This window comes from Rhinopithecus roxellana, chromosome 11, assembly GCF_007565055.1.
Source record: "Rhinopithecus roxellana isolate Shanxi Qingling chromosome 11, ASM756505v1, whole genome shotgun sequence".
In the NCBI taxonomy this organism is placed as follows: Eukaryota; Metazoa; Chordata; class Mammalia; order Primates; family Cercopithecidae; genus Rhinopithecus; species Rhinopithecus roxellana.
In genome coordinates, this window is record NC_044559.1 from 53,747,768 (window position 1) to 53,766,579 (window position 18,812).

The 18,812-nt window shown below is 42.7% G+C and overlaps 1 pseudogene; it reads left to right on the plus strand.

Annotated features, from left to right (window-relative positions):
- Positions 1-1,605: 1,605 nt before the first annotated feature.
- On the plus strand, positions 1,606-2,398 carry LOC115900368 (annotated as a pseudogene).
- Positions 2,399-18,812: the final 16,414 nt, after the last annotated feature.

Below are 18,812 nucleotides of genomic sequence, written 5' to 3' on the forward strand. Positions count from 1 at the left end.
TGGAAGCCATTATTCTAAGTAAAGTAACTCAGGAATGGAAAACCAAATATTGTATGTTCTCACTTATAAGTAGGAGCTAAGCTATGAAGATGCAATGGCATAAGAATGATATAATGAACTTTGGGGAATCAGGCAGAAAGATGGGAGGAGGCTGAAAGATAAAAGGCTACATATTGGGCACAGTGTACACTGTTTGGGTGATGGGTACACCCAAATCTCAGAAATCAGCACCAAAGAACTTATTCACATAACCGAAAACCACCTGTACCCCAAAAACTATTGACATAAAAATTAAAAGTAAAATAAAATTGACCCTAGCATAGAGTTGGGTTCAATAAATACTTGTGAGTGAATAATATAATACATGAATTTTAGTGGAGATGTGGTTTAGTGGCTTTTATTATTTCCTCCTCAAAAAGGGTTGCAAACTCCAATGCATAAGGTGCCAGGAGGCTAAGGGAGAGAATGTGTAGCTGGTCTAAAATGCACAGAGACCAGTCAGCCCCTGATTATTCTTACCACTGAGAATTTTGGCTCAGCGCAGCCAGATTTTCTGATAATTTTATTTAAAGAGACACCTCAAATCCAGGTTTTCATAGGAGATCATTGGTTTTTAAACATTGTCTCAAATTATTTTAAGCATCGTTCTTTAGGGCCAGCTAAATATCTGCCAGCCAAATTCAGACCAAGGCCCTTACTTTGCTATGTCTCCTCTTCCACCTTCCTTAACTTCCAGGGCAGTGCAGGTTTGATAATGAGATAACCTTGAATGGCTTATTGTTCAGAATTTAAAAAGGAAAGAAGAGAAGGGTCTCCCACACACATAAAAAAGCTCAGCCTAATAAGATTCCCATGTGGGCCCCCTCCTAAAAAATAAATCAAGATCAGAGAGATGACAACTTGCTGCCAATCAGACCACAGCAACCAGAAACACAGCCTTCTCTTTGTGAGGCCTGAGGTGTCGCTGATAAATTAAGCAGAGCCCAAGGACAGTCCTAGATTCTAGAACTCCACTCAAGTCCTCGGATTGCGATTACAAGGTAAGAAACACCACTTAGACCCTGTTGCAGAGTACTATCTTCATAACTAAGATGCACATACTTGTCTACTGATGTCTTTTATTTAAACATGGATTATCTACTTCCTCAGATTTTTTATGACAAACTGTCACTGATCCCCCCGTCTGGGCAGCAGCATTTCTTACCCAGCATCAGTGGGCAGGCTCTCAAATGTGCAGGCTCAGGCTCAGCATGTAGCAGCTGCTCTAACAGGTACAGGCTGAAGGGGATGGAAGTTCAGACTGGATGAGCTCCCTGAGAGCTCATGCCTCAGGATGGAAAGATGAGAAGTTCCAGGTGGAGTTTTACCTGTTCTGGCAATTATCCAGTGACTGTGGAAGAGTCAGCGACCCTTTCTGGGCCTCCGTTTCCAAATCTGTACACTAAGGGAGCTGCCAGGTAATTGTTGTTACCAGAAAGGTGTCCTGATCCAGACCCCAAGAGAGGGTTCTTGGATCTTGCACAAGAAATAATCTGGGGCGAGTCCATAAAGTGAAATTTTATTAAGAAAGTAAATAGATAGCTCTCTCTCCTCCTGTCGCCCAAGATGCCGAAAGGAAAGAAGGCTAAGGGGAAGAAGGTGGCTCCGGCCCCTGCTGGCGTGAAGAAACAGGAGGCCAAGAAAGTGGTGAATCCCCTGTTTGAGGAAAGGCCTAAGAATTTTGCCACTGGACAGGACATCCAGCCCAAAAGAGACCTCACTCGCTTTGTGAAATGGCCCCGCTATATTAGGTTGCAGTGGCAGAGAGCCATCCTCTATAAACAGCTGTCCTGCAATTAATCAGCTCACCCAGGCCCCAGACCACCAAACAGCTAATTAGCTGCTTAAGCTGGCCCACAAGTACAGACCAGAGACAAAGCAAGAGAAGAAGCAGAGGCCGTTGGCCCGGGCCAAGAAGAAAGCTGCTGGTAAAGGGGACGTCCCCACTAAGAGGCCACCTGTTCTTCGAACAGGAGTTAACACCGTCACCACCTTGGTGGAGAACAAGAAAGCTCAGCTAGTGGTGATAGTACACAACGTGGATCCCATCAGGCTGGCTGTCTCCTTGCCTGCCCTGTGTCATAAAATGGGGATCCCTTACTGCATTATCAAGGGGAAGGCAAGACTGGGCCGTCTAGTCCACAGGAAGACCTGCTCCACTGTCGCCTTCACACAGGTGTACTCGGAAGACAAAGGTGCTTTAGCTAAGCTGGTGGAAGCTATCAGGACTAATTACAGTGACAGATACAATGAGATCCGCCGTCACTGGGGCGGCAATGTCCTGGGTCCCAAGTCTGTGGCTTGCATTGTGAAGCTCAAAAAGGCAAAAGCTAAAGAACTTGCCACTAAACTGGGTTAAATGTACGCTGTTGAGTTTTCTGTACATAAAAATAATTAAAATAATACAAATTTAAAAAAGAAAAAAAGAAAGTAAAAGGATAAAGAATAGTTACTCCATTGGGCAGAGCAGTGGTGTGGGCCACTCAGCTGCTTGTACTTATAGTTACTTCTTGATCATATGCTAAACAAGAGATGGATTATTCATGAGTTTTCTGGGAAAGAGGTGGGCAATTCCTGGAACTGAGGGTTCCTCTCCCATTTAGATCATATAGGGTAACTTCCTGATGTTGCCATGGCATCTGTAAACTGCCATGGTGCTGGTGGGAGTGTCTCTTAGCATGCTAATGCATTATAATTAGCACATAACATGCAGGGAGGACGACCAGAGGTCATTCTCATTGCCATCTTGGTTTTGGTGGGTTCTGGCCACTTCTTTACCACAACCTATTTTATCAGCAAGGTCTTTATAACCCGTATCTTGTGTTGACCTCCTACCTCATCCTGTGACTTAGAATGCCTTAACCTCCTAGGAATGCAGCCCAGTAGGTCTCAGCCTTATTTCAACCAGCCCCTATTCATGATGGAGTCGCTCTGGTTTGAATGCCTGTGACATGGTGACTCAAGCCTATGATCCCAGCTACTCGGGAGGCTCAGGTAGGAGAGTCACCTGAGCTCAGAGGTTTGAGGCTGCAGTGAGCCATGATACACCACTGCACTTCAGCCTGGGTGACAGAAAGAGACTTTCACTAAAAAGAAAAGAAGAAAGGAAAAAGAAGAAAGAATTTTAAAAAAAGGAAGAGGAAGAAGGAAGAAGAGAGCTGGCTGTGAAATGACTTGCAGGTCCTCCCTGATGTGGCAGTCTCTGATTTTGTGACTCCACCTCCCTTGGTGATACCATCCACTTCCTCTGGTGTCACATAGAACTTCAGTGATGCCCACCAGCATCTGCCAGGCATGGAAGCAACGGGGTATGCAAAGATCCAAGAGAGGGAATAATAGAGCCTGCTTCCTCCACATTTTCCTTGACCAGATCAAACTGATCGACAGCAACTTGGGTAGCAAACCCCCTAGCCAGTGTGCCCACCTATTTGTACCATGACTTGTAGGAAGCCAAAAAAATTCACCCCAAAATATATTTCCTTGATATATTTCAAGATGGCTATTCAGAAGGGTTGGAAATGGAAGAGTAGCTAAGAAGCTGTCTTTTGCAGAGAAATTTGCATCTGTAGAGGAAATCTGTGTCCTTGCAGCCAGGCTTTCCGAGGTCCTCCCTGGTCCAGATCCAGGAAAGATGAACTGAGAGTCTGACATCTCTCAAGATCTGAAAGGAACATTTCCCCTCTTTTCTCTCCATGGGCTGCTACCCGTGAGGTTTCACCTACATAACAAGACCACCTTTGCTAGCCAGGCATCCTTTTCTCTCCTTTCCATAACCTGTTTTGCCTATTGTCACCTGATTTACCACCATAACCTGTTTTGGGCTGGGTTCTGGGCCCCCATTCTTTGTGCAACCTCAAGATGGTATAAAAGCATCAACCATTTGGCCATTTCTTTGAGATCTTATATTATGTCAGACTCCTGTGCATATCAATAAACATATACTTTTTATCCTATTAATTTGCCTTTTGTCAGTTGATTTCTCAGAGAACTTTCAGAGGGTGGAAGGGAAGTATTCCTACAACCTCTGTCCATTTGAAGAAAATTGTTCTGAACAATTCTGGGAAGAAAGCTGAGGAAGAGATTGTTTTTGACCACAGACCAACTCACATATCTTTCTTCTTAATCCTTTGAATAAATGATTCATGGAATGCATGCATTTTAAGAAATTGAATGCTTTTCAATTGTTTTCCTGGAACTTTCCATTTCTGAACAGTAATAAATATACCCAACCATATAGCTGAGTGACTATCAGAATGTCCCATGTGTTTGTTACATTTGCTCCAGAAAAATTCATTAATAAATAAACATATTCCATAAATATGTCAGATAAAACAAAGGTAATGAGATTCACTTCTAACAAGTCAATATTGAGAATAACAAATGATGACCTTTTAGGGGATTTTCCTGTAAGTTTCCTGAAAGCCCCATAAATCTTTTCCTTCACCTGCTTCTATCCATGACTATTTTCTCCTGATTAAAAATTTACCATCCCACAATTAAAAATCCAGTCAATTACACAATTACAAGAAAATGATGAGAATGTGGAAAATGGCAAAGAAACATGGGAGTGAGTCTTCTGATTGCTCAAATTCTCTTAATGCCCCAAATGACCCAAGGCTGCTACCCAATGTATTTTCTCAGGGGGAGTGGAATGTAGGTGGGATTGGCAGCCAGGGGTCAAGTGTGATTTGAGTGTTACTATTATTATTATTATTGAAACAGAGTCTCACTCTGTCACCCAGGCTGGAGTGCAGTGACATATCATAGCTCACTGTAGCCTTGAACTCTTGGGCTCAAGGGATGCTCCTGTCTCAGGCGCCCCAGTAACTAGGACTACAGGCACATACCACAATACCCAGCTAGTTTTTTCATTTTTAATTTTTGTAGAGACAGTGTCTCACTATGTTGCCCAGGCTGATCTCAAACTCCTGACCTCAAGCAATCCTCCCACCTCAGCCTCCCAAAGCACTAAGATTATAGATGTGAGCCCCTGCACATGGCCCAGTTTGAAGAGTATTAAAAGTGTGTTGTGCTGAAATGGCTTCCCCCACTGGCGCTGGGTTCTGTGACTTCCATTCCGATGGTGTCCTGCACATAGTAAGGACTCAAATGAATGAATTAGTTAAGACTTGATTGGCCAAGGTACAGGGTCACATTAATTTCATATAATAAGATTTGCAAAAGGCCAGGGTGGAGAAGAGTATCCTACTAGGTGTTCACAGCTTAATGAAAATACTCCCTAAGCTTAAAATGGTATTATGGAAAGAAGAGGAGATATGGAATCTTATAGAACTGGTTGAAGCCAAGTCCCACACTTGCAAACCAGTTTCATGGTCTTGAACAAGACACTTAATATCCCTGAGTCTCAGTTTTACATTCATCTTCAAGTAGCTGTAATAAGGGCTAATTCACAGCATGGTTGAGGGGTAGAATAAAATATCCTATCTAAATTATTTAGAGCAGCAAGGAAGATAGCAAATGATCCATAAATATTTAGATTTTTCTCCCAACCTGTCCCTACCCACCAATCCCTTGGCTTGAATTACTTTTATTTTAATTCAGCTTTTACAAGTAACCAAAGTAGGAAAAAATGTCAAAATATTTTTTCTCATTATTAAGTACATTGCATGCTGATTTATCAAAGTTGTATTATTATTTGTTTTCGGAACTTAATGGTTAGAATCTGAAAAAAATAAGAGCCATTCTTTTTTTTTTTTTTTTTTTGAGACAGAGTCTCGCTCTGTTGTCCAGGCTGGAATGCAGTGGTGCTATCTCGGCCCACTGCAAGCTCCGCCTCCCGGGTTCAAGCCGTTCTCCTGCCTCAGCCTCCCAAGTAGCTGGGACTACAGGCACCTGCCACCACACCGGGCTGATTTTTTGTATTTTTAGTAGAGACGGGGTTCACCATGTTCGTCAGGATGGTCTGGATCTCCTGATCTTGTGATCCACTCGCCTTGGCCTCCCAAAGTATTGGGATTACAGGCGTGAGCCACCACGCCTGGCCAAAAAGAAGAACCATTCTAAGCCACAAAGAGTTTTGCTCTATAAAGAGTTTGAAAGTCTGCATTCACCATTTTTGAAGACTAAACTCTGTTTTAAGGAAATCCTTTGATTGTATGAATTGGAAAGAAAATACTGTGAGATGGTCCCTGCTGCTTTGGGGTGACCATTGACCTGAATGCAATATTTTACATTGAGGAGAAATTTAGTTGAAGAATAAGAGCATTGCTAGACTTAACTGAGCTAAAGCCATTTAAGAATGTCTTGCCTTTTGATGGTGGTGGGGGTGATAGTCTCCAGGGAGCATACTGGAATATTTCTTAGCTCTGTGTGACTCTAGAGGGCCTTCTGCACACTGATGCTTGTGCTCTGGAAATTGTTGGTGGAAAATCTGGATTGGAGAGATGGCAGGAGATAGAAAGGACCTGCACTTCTTTCCAGAAGATTCTTCACATCAGAGCAGAGATGGTGGAAAATACTGGCTTGAGTTTGGCATGGACCAACATAGACTAGCCTATCAATTCTCCTAAGTGATGTTATCAATGAATAAATGACTCAGAACACACGGATATCAAACCATTATGTTCCAAAGACATTATCCTGCTGGAGACATAGAGCAAGGTCATTACTCTGTGTGTAGGAGTGGGTTCTTCTGGAGGGAAGTAGATAATTCCATTGTTAATTCTTGAAGGAAACGGTAGATTATGGAACAGGGACCAAGGACAGCTGGGTGTGGTGAGCTTCAGGCAAAATGTTTCTTCTCTTTCTGTGGCTCATGACATCCTGGCATCAACTGTCCCGTGATCCATCCATGGAAGAAGGGCTCTTCTGAAGCCACAGTGGAGGTAGCACAGGTGAATGCAGTGAAGAATCACTGTGCCCAGGGCAGCTGTCAGTAGTAACAGAGCAGACGGGACAATGGCTCAGAGAGGAGGCAGTGCCTACAAACACGAGGACCTAGTGGAGAGCACACCACAGACATGTCGCACAAGGGGGCTGCTTTGGGAGGGGCAAATATTCTTCCTTGTTAAGGGGAGGTTCAAGCCAATGTCAGATAATAAGGGAAATCTAACCACATCGTGTATTCAAAGGCTTCTTAGGTTTTAATATTTTGTTTACAGATGAATCATTTCCCTAACCCTACTTGTCTCAATTGACCTGGTTAAAACTGTTTCCAAGTCCAGCAAATCTAAAGAGCAGAACCTGATCAGAATGGAAACTTTCTGGACTTGCTCTCTAAACCTGAGACGCTCATCTCAGCCCCCCCACTGAGCATACCTGGAGTTTTTGTTACATCTTTCAAAAGACTCCCCCCACCCCACCCCATTCTGCCTTTTAACACAAAGAAAGGGAAAAAAAGTGTGTTGGATTCAGCCCTGCCATACTGATATTTATGCACCAGAGACAAATTATGTCTTCATTATAAATTCAGTTCTGAATTATGCTTAACTAGCAAAACGCTCTGTGTTCTATTCATAGAAGAAGCCTGTGTGATCTCCCCACCTCAGCTCAGATGGAAAGAAGAACACTTCCGTGCTGCTCACCCTAGCCTGATGACATTTCCAGACACCACCCCAGCAAATTAAGCGGATGCTAAAATCACTTAGAAGCGTGTCTAATGCACAGGATAAACATGAGCTACTGGAAAGAGGTATAGGATCAGTAATACGGAAGGAGAAGGGGAAGAAAGCATAGCCCATTTGGAACAGAGGGAAGAAATCACATACCACTCGACAGGGGAAATTACTGCATTTCACCAAGACAGGTGCACCGGGCATGTTTGTATATTAAATCATTACCAGGAATTAAAGAGCCCATGTAAGAAGGCAATGTTACAAATTGATTCATACGCTATTTATTATTCTTTAACAATGTTTGATGTTCTGTAGTCAGAAAAATAGATTATGGGAACGGTTTGCTGAAAAAAAAATTAAACACACGGTATTTATTTCTCTCTGCTGAATGAAGTGCTGTAACCACCATTTATATTTTTTCCAATGCTATAAAATGTCTTTGTTGTTATGCATAACATTATATAAAGGATTCTTGCTTACTCAGGCATGAGAGTAGAGGAAACAGCCAAAGTAATGGAAATCAGGGCTCCTAGAAACCACATTCTCAGGCCCCATCTCAGAGTCTGAAGGCGAGGACCAAGGTAGTAAGCCTAACGACCTGCGACCTCACCCTGAAACTGGGAGCAGTTTCCCTTGAAACTGGGAAAGAGAGGAATGTTCCAGTTGTCCTTAGACTTCATTTCCGGACAGCCAGGCCTGAGTCTTGCAAATGGAAGCGAGAAGGAAAGTGAAAGAAATCAAAATATCTCACCACAAAATACGGTTCCCTGGCATCATGAGTATTTTACACTACAAATCCATAAAGACAATCAAGTGCTGGAAGAGACTTTTGCCTTATCTACATAAAGATAGGACTGGCTGGTGGGGTGGCTCATGCCTGTAATTATACACTTTGGGAGGACAAGGCAAGAGAATCACTTGAGCCCAGGAGTTCAAGACCAGCCTGGGCAACATGACAAGGAATAAAAAGAGACAGCATGTCCGGAATTGGTTCCTTCCAGTGAGTTTTTGGTCTCCCTGACTTCAAGAATGAAGCTGTGGAGCCTCACGGTGAGTGTTACAGTTCTTAAAGATGGAGTGTCCCGAGTTTGCTCCTTCAGTTGTTCAGATGTGTCTAGAGTTTCTTCCTTCTGGTGGGTTCGTGGTCTTGCTGACTTCAGGAGTGAAGCTGCAGACCTTCATGATGAGTGTTACAGCTCATAAAGGTAATGTGGACCCAAAGAGTAAGCAGCAGCAAGATTTATTGCAGCCAAAGAGCAAAGCTTCCACAGCATGGAGGGGGGACCCCAGCAGGTTGCTGCTGCTGGTTGGGGTGGCCAGCTTTTATTTCCTTATTTGGCCCCGCCCACATCCTGCTGATTGGTCCATTTTACAGAGTGCTGATTGGTCCATTTTATAGAGTGCTGATTGGTGCATTTACAAACCTTTAGCTAGACACAGAGCACTGATTGGTGCGTTTTTACAGAGTGCTGATTGGTGTGTTTACAAACCTTTACCTAGACACAGCATGCTGATTGGTGTGTTTTTCAGAGTGCTGATTGGTGCGTTTACAAAGCCTTAGCTAGACACTGAGCACTGATTGGTGCATTTACAATCTTTTAGCTAGACAGAAAAGTTCTCCAAGTCCCACCCTCCACCCAGAAGCCCAGCCAGCTTCACCTCTCAATAGGACTGACACACCAACAAGAACAATTGTTCTTGTTCTGCTCCTTGTTAATGCATTATCCATTACAGGAAAGAAGACAATTTTTCAAGACAATGACTGTCTCAAATGATCATTTAAATTCCAAAAAGAACATGTGCAAGTTAATATCTGTTTCTCCGCACTTCCAATAGCCAAAGCAATCTTAAGCAAAAAGAACCAAGCCAGAGGCATAAGGCTACAGTAACCAAAACAGCATGGTACTGATATAAAAGTAGACACCTAGACCAATGAAACACAATAAAGAACCCAGAATTAGAGCCAAATACCTGGAAGCTACCGATCTTCAACAAAGCAGATGAAAACATACACTGGGGAAAGGACACACTATTCAATAAATGGTGCTGGGAAAATTGGATAACCACAGGTAGAACAATGAAACTGGATCCCTATCCCTCACCATATATGAAAATTAACTTGAGATGAATTAAAGACTTAAATCTAAGACCTGAAACCACAAAACTCCTAGAAGATAAAATAGGGAAAACTCTTCTGGACACTGTCCTAGGCTAAATATGTATGACTAAGACCCCGAAAGCAAATGCAACAAAAATAAAAGTAAATTAGTGGGACCTAATTAAATTAAGCTTCTGCACAGTAAAAGAAACAATCTGCAGAGTAAATAGACAATCTACAGAACGGGAGAAAATATTTACAAACTATACATGCAACAAAGCACTAATACTCAGAATCTACAAGGAACTCAAATAAATCAGCAAGAAAAATACAAATAATCCCATTAAAAAATGGCCAAATGACATGAACAGACATTCTCAAAAGAAGACACACAAACGGCCATAACACATATGAAAAGATGTTCAGCATCACTAATCATCAGGGAATTGCAAATTAAAACCACAATGAAATACCACCTTAATCCAGCCAGAATGGCCATTACTAAAAAGTCAAAAAACAATAGATGTTGGTGCAGATGCAGGGGAAAGGGAACACTTAGACACCGTTGGGGTTACTACAACCTTTATGGAAAACAGTTTGGAGATTTCTCAAAGAACTCAAAATAGATCTACCATTCGATCCAGCAATCCACTACTGGGTATCTACCCAAAAGAAAATAAGTCATGATACAAAAAAGACACCTGAATGCATGTTTATCACCGCACAATTCACAATTGCAAAGATATGGAGTCAACCTAAGTACCCATCAACAGATGAGGGGATAAAGAGTATGTGAGAGAGATATTTTTATATATATATACACCCACACACACATATATACATATATATCACATATATATGCACACACATACATATATGCGCACTCACACGCACACACACACACCATGGAATACTACTCAGCCATTAAAATAAAATGAAATAATGCTTTTTGCAGCAACTTAAATGGAACCAGAGGCCACTATCCTAAGTAAAGTAACTCAGGAATGGAAAACCAAATACTGCATGTTCTCACTTGTAAGTGGAAGCTAAACTACAGGTACACAAATGATACAGGAGGTGGGGCAGAGAAGTGCTGGGAGAAGAAGGGTGGGGTCCCTGATGAGGGCTCCACCCCCAGGCCTGTGCGCACAGACCTAGGTGAGGATAGGCATTTCTGTTTTCATGTCGAAATGTTGCATTTTCCAAGACCACCCTGGCCCGCCACACCTCCATCCTGTGCCTATAAAATCCCCGAGTCCCTGTTGGGAAGAATACACAAGCAGCTGGACATCGAGAGGAACACAGCGGCAGAACAGCACACCGACAGGCACCAGCAGACTCCCGCAGAACAACATGGAGTTTGGCCTGTGGTCAGAGAAGAGACTGACTGCTGAGCCGCCTGACTCCAGGGGAAAACCAGCTTCCCACTCCATCCCCCTTCTGACTCCACGGTCTGCTGAGAGCTACTTCCACTCAATAAAACTTTGCACTCCTTCTCCAAGCCCACGTGTGATCCGATTCTTCTGGTACACCAAGGCAAGAAACCCCGGGGTACAGAAAGCCCTCTGTCCTTGAGATAAGGTAAGGGGTCTAATTGAGCTGATTAACACAAGCTGCCTACAGATGGCTAAACTAAAAGATCACCCTGCAACACCCATCCACTGGGGCTTCAGCTGTAAACATTCACCCCAAGATACTGCCATGGAGTCAGAGCCCCACAACCTGCCCAACTGTTTGCTCCCCTAGAGGTTTGAGCAGCAGGGCACTGAAGAAGCAAGCTACTCCCCACTGCATCCCCTGCAAGAAGGAGAAGGGGATCCATTTCACAAAGATATACAGAGCAGTATAATGGGCATTGGCAACTCAGGGAGGGGGAGAGATGAAAAATTACCTGTTGGGTAAAATGTACTCTATTCAGGTGACAGGCATGCTGAAAGCCTAGACTTCATCACTACACAATGAATCCATGTAACCAAAAACCACTTGTACCTCTAAAGCTATTGAAATAAATTTTTTAACATTAATTTCTGTTCCCCCAGCCAATCATTCTCCCTAGTAATCACGTATTGTCCCTCAATAGAATTCCTCTTCTCTCTCCCGCCTCTCATAACCTGTTTTACCAGGATCAAGCCTGCATTCTTTCTGTAACCTCAAGGTGGAATATCTTGAAGCTTCTGTACCTCACTGGAAAGTTGGTTCTTTATTCTGTACCCACGTATACATGTTACATTAATTTGTCTGTCTTTTCTTCTATTAATCCATCTGCCTCATGTCAGTGATTTTCAGTGAATTTCCAAGGGGCCAAGGTTCACAAAAGGATGGAGGTGTCATTCCTGTGTGTCTGCAAAGCCCTCCCCACCACTCAGGAAACTGGAAGCTGAACCACTGGCTCTGGCTCTCATCTCCTTTGGAGGACCCTGCAGAAATTCCTATCCTTTAGCCAGGGTTCACCTGAGATAGATGTCTCTATAATGTCACAGACAAAACATCTTCATTTTCTTCCCACAGCTTTGGAGGGCTTGTTGGAGCTCTACACCATGAGGCAACAGCTAAGTTTTCTTACCACTTACGGAGAGAGTGAAAGACTCGGTAAATCATCCCCAGCTTGAGGAAAGGTACAGATACTGAAGGAAACTGAAATATTTCACTCCAAAACCTACTTTTTTGACATATTTCAAGATGGCAATTCAGAAAGGCTGGAAATAGAAGAGTAGCTAAGAAGCTGTCTTTTGCGGGGAGCTTTGCCTCTATAGAGAAAATCTGATTCATGCAGCCATGCATTCTCTGAAGCCCTCCCTTGTCCAGATCTAGGAAAGATGAACTGAGAGTCTGACATCTCTAAAAGTCTAAAAGAAACATGTACCATCTTGTCTCTGAGGGCTGCTGTCCCATGAGGTTTCATCTACATAACAAGGTCACCTTTGCTAGCCAGCCACCCTATTCTCTCTCTTCCATAACTTGTCTTGCCACTGTCATGTGATTTACGACAATAACCTATTTGCGCCGCTCTGAGCCCCCATTCTTTGCATAACCTCATAGCTAATGGATGCGGGGCTGAGTACCCAGACGATGGGTTGATAGGTGCAGCAAACCACCATGGCACACGTTTACATATGTAACAAAACTGCACTCCTGCACATGTATCCCAGAACTTAAAATTTAATTTAATTTAAAAAAAGAGAGAAGCTTCTTAGCCTCACTGAGGGGGTGGGGTCATCTGTGTTGTCCCCCATGCATATTATTAATAATACATTTGCATGCCTTCTCTCTTATTAACCTGCCTTTTTTCCATTGGTTTTTCAGTGAAACTTCCAGAGGGCAAAGAGAAAATTTTCCCTTGGCCTCTATAACACCAGCTAACCAGAAGTAGGCTTTGGGGAAAGCGTGTGCTGAGTCACCATCAGTGACACTTTCCAGGCCTCTGTAGCATGTAACACTGAGTAGCTACCACAGCCACGCAATTTCCTCAATGTTGGGTGAACCTAGGGGAAGTAGACTTAACCTCTGCCCTCCAGGAGCACACAGATCTTTATTATTTTTTTAATTTATTTATTTATTTTGAGATGGAGTCTTGCGGTCACCCAGGCTGCAGTGCAGTGGCACAGTTTTGGGTCACCCTTTTTCTTTTTCTCTTTTTTTCTTTTTTCTTTTTCTTTTTTCTTTTTTTTTTTTTTTTTTTTTTTTTTGGAGATGGAGTCCCGCTCTGTCGCCCAGGCTGGAGTGCAGTGGCATGATCTCAGCTCACTGTAGCCACTGCTTCCCAGGTTCAAACAATTCTCCTGCCTCAGCTTCCCGAGTAGCTGGGACTACAGACCCACGCCACCACGCGTGGCTAATTTTTCTTTTTTTGTATTTTTAGTAGAAACGGGGTTTCACCATGTTGGCCAAGCTGATCGTGATCTCCTGACCTCGTGATCCACCTGCCTCAGTCTCCCAAAGTGCTGGGATTATAGGCGTGAGTCATGACGCCCGGCTGGGTTTTGCCATTTTGCCCAGCTGATCTAGAACTCCTGACCTCAAGTGATCTACCCGCCTCAGCCTCTCAAAGTGTTGGGATTACAGGCGTGAGCCACTGTGCCTGACCCAGGAGATTACAGATTGCAAAATAAGTGGAAAGCATTGTGAAATTAAGTAATCTGAACTTAAAGCTGTTGGATGTTAAATTTTTTGTGTGTTTTTAGACAGGGTCTCGCTGTATCACCCAGACTGGAGGGCAGTGGTGCCATCTCTGCTTCCTGGGTTCAAGCAATTCTCCCACCTCAGCCTCCCAAGTACCTAGAATTACAGGTATGCACCATCACGCCTGGCCAATTTTTTGTATTTTTAGTAGAGACATGGTTTTGCCATGTTGGTCGTTTCGCTATGTTGGTCTCGAACTCCTGGTCTCAAGTGATCCATCTGCCTCAGCCTCTCAAAGTGCTGGGATTACAGGTGTGAGCCACCATGCCCAGCCAAGGTGTTGGCACTGTAGAGTATTCTGAGCCTTGAATGGAATATGACCATTCACCCTGAGCCACACAGCACATAGCGAACTTCTGCCTTTTTTTTTTCTTTCTGTACATAATTAAGATTTATTGGTAAGAATACCAAGTGGCTCCAGAGATAAGACCCACTCAGATCTTTACTTCTAGTCAGGTAGTAATACAGTAATTTTCCTTGGAATGTAGCAATCTGTAACCAATCAAATCGCTGTAACCTATGCACTACTCTTGGGTAGAAAATGCTGTAATCCTGCTAACACTTCTCTGTGTCTGCCTATATAAGTGAAACTTGAACTGCTTCACTTTGGAACATTAGCCCCATTTATTTGGAATCTGTGTTTTCCAGGTGGCTATCCTTAAGCTTCATGCTCAAATAAATTTTATATTTAATCATATTTTAAAATTTCATTATTTAAAGTTAACAGCATAATGCGAGTATTATCAGTGACTAATATGGGGAAAAACTGATAATATGAGAAATTATCAGTGGCTAATAGAGGAAGAATCCCAAACCAGGAAGAGGGTGTAGCAAGTCAGGACTTCTCAAGGACAAGGGTAGTACTCTAACGCCTATCACAGTGCCCTGCATAGAACAGGAACCTACTAGGCTGGGCATGGGGGCCCACGCCTATAATCCCAGCACTTTGGGAGGCTGAGGCTGGGGAGTTACTTGAGGTCAGGAGCTCGAGACCAGCCTGCCCAACATGGTGAAACTCCATCTCCACTAAAAATACAAAAATTAGCTGGGTATGGTGGTGCATGCCTGCAATCCCAGCTACTCAGGAAGCTGAGGCAGGAGAATCGCTTGAACCCAGGAGGCGGAGGTTGCAGTTGGGCCAAGATAGGGCAACTGCACTCCAGCCCGGGTGACTGAGCGAGACTCTGTCTCAAAAAAAAAAAAAAAAAAAATAGGCACCTACTGTTTGCACCAAACTGCACTGAATATGCACTAAACTGACAGGGAATTTTCCCTCTGCCCAGTGAATACCTCCTTTTGGCCAGCACTACCCACCTCCCCTCTATACCCTGTCTTCCAGAAAATCCCCTAACAATACAAAAGGCCTGTTTTGCAGAAGGTATTAATATTACTGGAATGTGGGTTTAGATTATCTAGGTGTAAATTCTGTCTCAACCACTACCTTCCCTTGTGAACTCAGACGGCAATTTATCTTTTCTCATCAGCAAAACAAGGGGACTATTCTAGGATCTCTGAGGTTTCTTCCAACTTTGAAACTCTATGCTTCTAAGTTTCAATGTAAAAAATAATCATTTCCAGGACTGCTAAGAAGATTTTTTAAAAAGCAATGAATACACATATGCTTTATTAATCATTATCCAACTGCTATGGATGCATAGTCCACAACGTAACAGAAAGGATAGGAAGGGTGATCGGTTCTCCTTTGAGTATTCTGCCAGGTGTTCTACATTTAAGAACCACTAGTCAATTTTATTTGAGTTCAATCACATATTTCTTAAGTTCCAGGTATGTCTGCATACATTATAATTTTCACAAACATACATAGTTAGGAACTTTGCATTAGGTACTTGGCAGGATTTTCCTCCAAATACTCTTTCATGCCATAAATTAAATCTCCAGGGCATCCTCAATAATTGCCTTCAAGATGAGTCTACCTTTGGAGGTTTCAGAGGCTAAACTGAAAGGGCTCCGTTGTGTTCTGACTTCCAAGCCTTAACAAACACTGCACAAACAGGTCTGCAGGTATGCCCATTTTTCATATTTCTTTATCAGAATTATAACATAATTCATAAAGATATTTGGAAATAGCTGGATGTTTAACTTTATGTAGACAATCATTGTTAGCTGAATTTTTCACAGTACTTTTGCAAATGTCTACCAACCTCTTTCAGACTAAGCCCCACAGAAACAATATGCACCATTTCCAGGCCAAAACTTTTAAGAAGTAGTCCCTGAACAGTTGATTTTTTTTTTCCCTAATGGTTAATTCTGAGATATGATTAGTGTTGCTATTACAAATAGTATCTTATTTCCTACTACAAGCTTGTTGGTTATTACTGTTATAGTACAATACTACACACACAGCTTCTCTTCAGAACTTGGTTGAATTCTCTTCTAGTTAAAGTTTACTCATTGATTAATTGAGTAGAAAGCGAATAGCTCAGAGTCCAAATACTGGAGCTAGACTTCCTGGGTTCTAACCCCAGTTCCAACATTTTAGTTTTGGAACATACTTGTCGATATGCCTTCAAATATTTCACCCCCTCCATTTGTTTTTTCACTATTTTCGGGTCTCTTTTTACATGGATGTCAATGCTTCTGTTTCTGCCTCCCTGTAGCTTGGTCTCTCAATCTTTCTTTGTATAACTTCCTAATGTTTTCTTTAAAAAAAAAAAACAGAGAAGGGATCTCACTATGTTGCCCAGGCTGGTCTCGAATTCCTGGGACCAAACGATCCACCCACCTCGACTTCCCAAAATGCTGAGATTACAGAAATGCACCACTGCACCACTGTGCCAAGCCACTTTTGTAATTTCCTGACCCAGTTTTTCATCTTATTTATTCTTCAGCTTTATCAATTTCATCAAATTTCGTTAGCAATCATCCATTAAATAATAAATCTTTCATTTCAACAATTATATTTTGAAAGTTAATGTTTCAAATTGCTTCTTTGTACCTGTTTGTTTCTGTGGCATTTTTTAATAGTCTCTTTTATTTCTCTGGTGATATTAATTAATGATATTAATTAATTAATGATGTTATTTATTTTGCCTTCTCTATCTGTTTTACTTTTGATTTTACTTCCTCTAGGAGAGTTCTGCCCATTTGCTGCCTTTCATTATATTTACACTCCTCAGATGCCTGGGAATTTCCCTTATGTCTTTGCTGGGCTTTGTTTGTTTGTTCATTTGTTTGTTTGTTTGTTTGTTTTGAGACAGGATCTTGCTCTGTTGCTTAGTCTGAAGTGCAGTGACAGAATCACACTCACTGCAGCTTTAACCTCCTAGGCTCAAGCGATACTCCTGCCTCAGTCTCCTGACTAGCTGGGACTACAGGCGCACAACATCACAGCTGGATAACTTTCTAATTTTTTTCTTTTCCAGGCTGATCTCCATTGGCCTACCAAAGTGCTAAGATGATAGGCATAAGCCATCGCACCCAGCCATCTTTGCTTTTTATTCTTGTAGGACTAACAGTTGCTTTTGCTAGTAATGTCTACCTAAAGAGGTGGATGAAAACCTAAGATCTAGTTTCTGTCCCATAGGTATTAATAGGTCCAGGCTAGAGAGGCCCTAGAACTGTAATCTGGGCTCAAACATTCTCTGTTCTTCCAGCCATCCCTCTCCCCAGGGAACCTCAGAATTAATCAGGGACTGCTGTGAACTGCACTGATTTGTAGTGTGCCATCTTCTGTCCCTGTGGTAATGGCTTTGTGCTTGGGGGAAGTGTGAAGTTTCCAGGCCTGCCAATCCCCTCTCTCATCTATTGACTTCCCATACCAGCTGGGCTCCTGAGCTGCCCTGGGGCAGCCTAACCTTGCAGCTTCAGGCTGACTTTCTGGACCTGGCAGCAATCAGATTGACAATGGCCCCTTTAGAGAAGGGAAGAGAATACAACTCTGCCACTATTTTCAGCCCCTCTCCCTTTCATGCCACCTGGCCCTCTCCCACTCCAGGCAACCTTCATGCAACTGCTGCTCTTCCCAAACTAGCCCTCTCCCCTGCCATCCCCAACATTTGACTCTCCACGTTTCAGGAAGGTTTGGTCACTTTCTGACTGCCACTGTCTGATAGTCACAGCTGTTTAATTCACTTAGTTTTCTTTCTTTTACATGGCATATCCAGGATTCGAGGAAGGAGTCAGCAATCTGTGGCAATTCTCCATCTTACCCTTGAAGTAGAGAGTGCAAAGCAAAATTTGTGCTGGGAGACCTTGGATACAATTAAGTCTCTAGCTTCATTAACTGGAAGCATACAAAAAAAAAAAAAAAAAAAAGTCCTGAATTTTGGCCACACCTCCTGGCGAGCTTCCTTGCCTCCGGTGGCAAGCTCCAATTACCTCCCTTTTCATGCCTGATACCACCAACTCAGCCATTCTGACATGTTACCTTCAGCTGGGCATCTGCCTCTCAAAAATTGCTGGTGAAAAAAAAATTGCTGGTGGCATTTTGTTATGAACCCCAGGTTTTTCAGCCTGTCATTTCGGTCCCTCCACAAATGGGTTCATCCTAATATTCCAGATTTTATTTTAGGTAGGAACCTTCTCTCCCATCCCTCAAAACAAACTCACATCATTTCCCTTCTATTGTGGATTTCCTTCTCAGGACTATCCTTTATTTCTGCCTCTTATCCGCATGCCACCCAACCTAATTCAATGCTACCCAAAAATGGTCGTCCAAGCCTCCTCAGTTGAAATCCCTGTTTCCCTCCCTTGAGTTCCTAAAGCAAAGATTCAAACACCATTAATTTGGGCCAGCTCACTGACTGCTCTCAAATATTTTCAGATATTCTCTATTAGCTTATAGATTACTTGAGAGTAGGAGTTTTTTTCTTATATATATTACAGCCTTGAACATGATTTACAAAGGAATCAATAGCTACTTGTTGTTTATTGGTTGATCGAAGCCTGCAACTAATTCCACA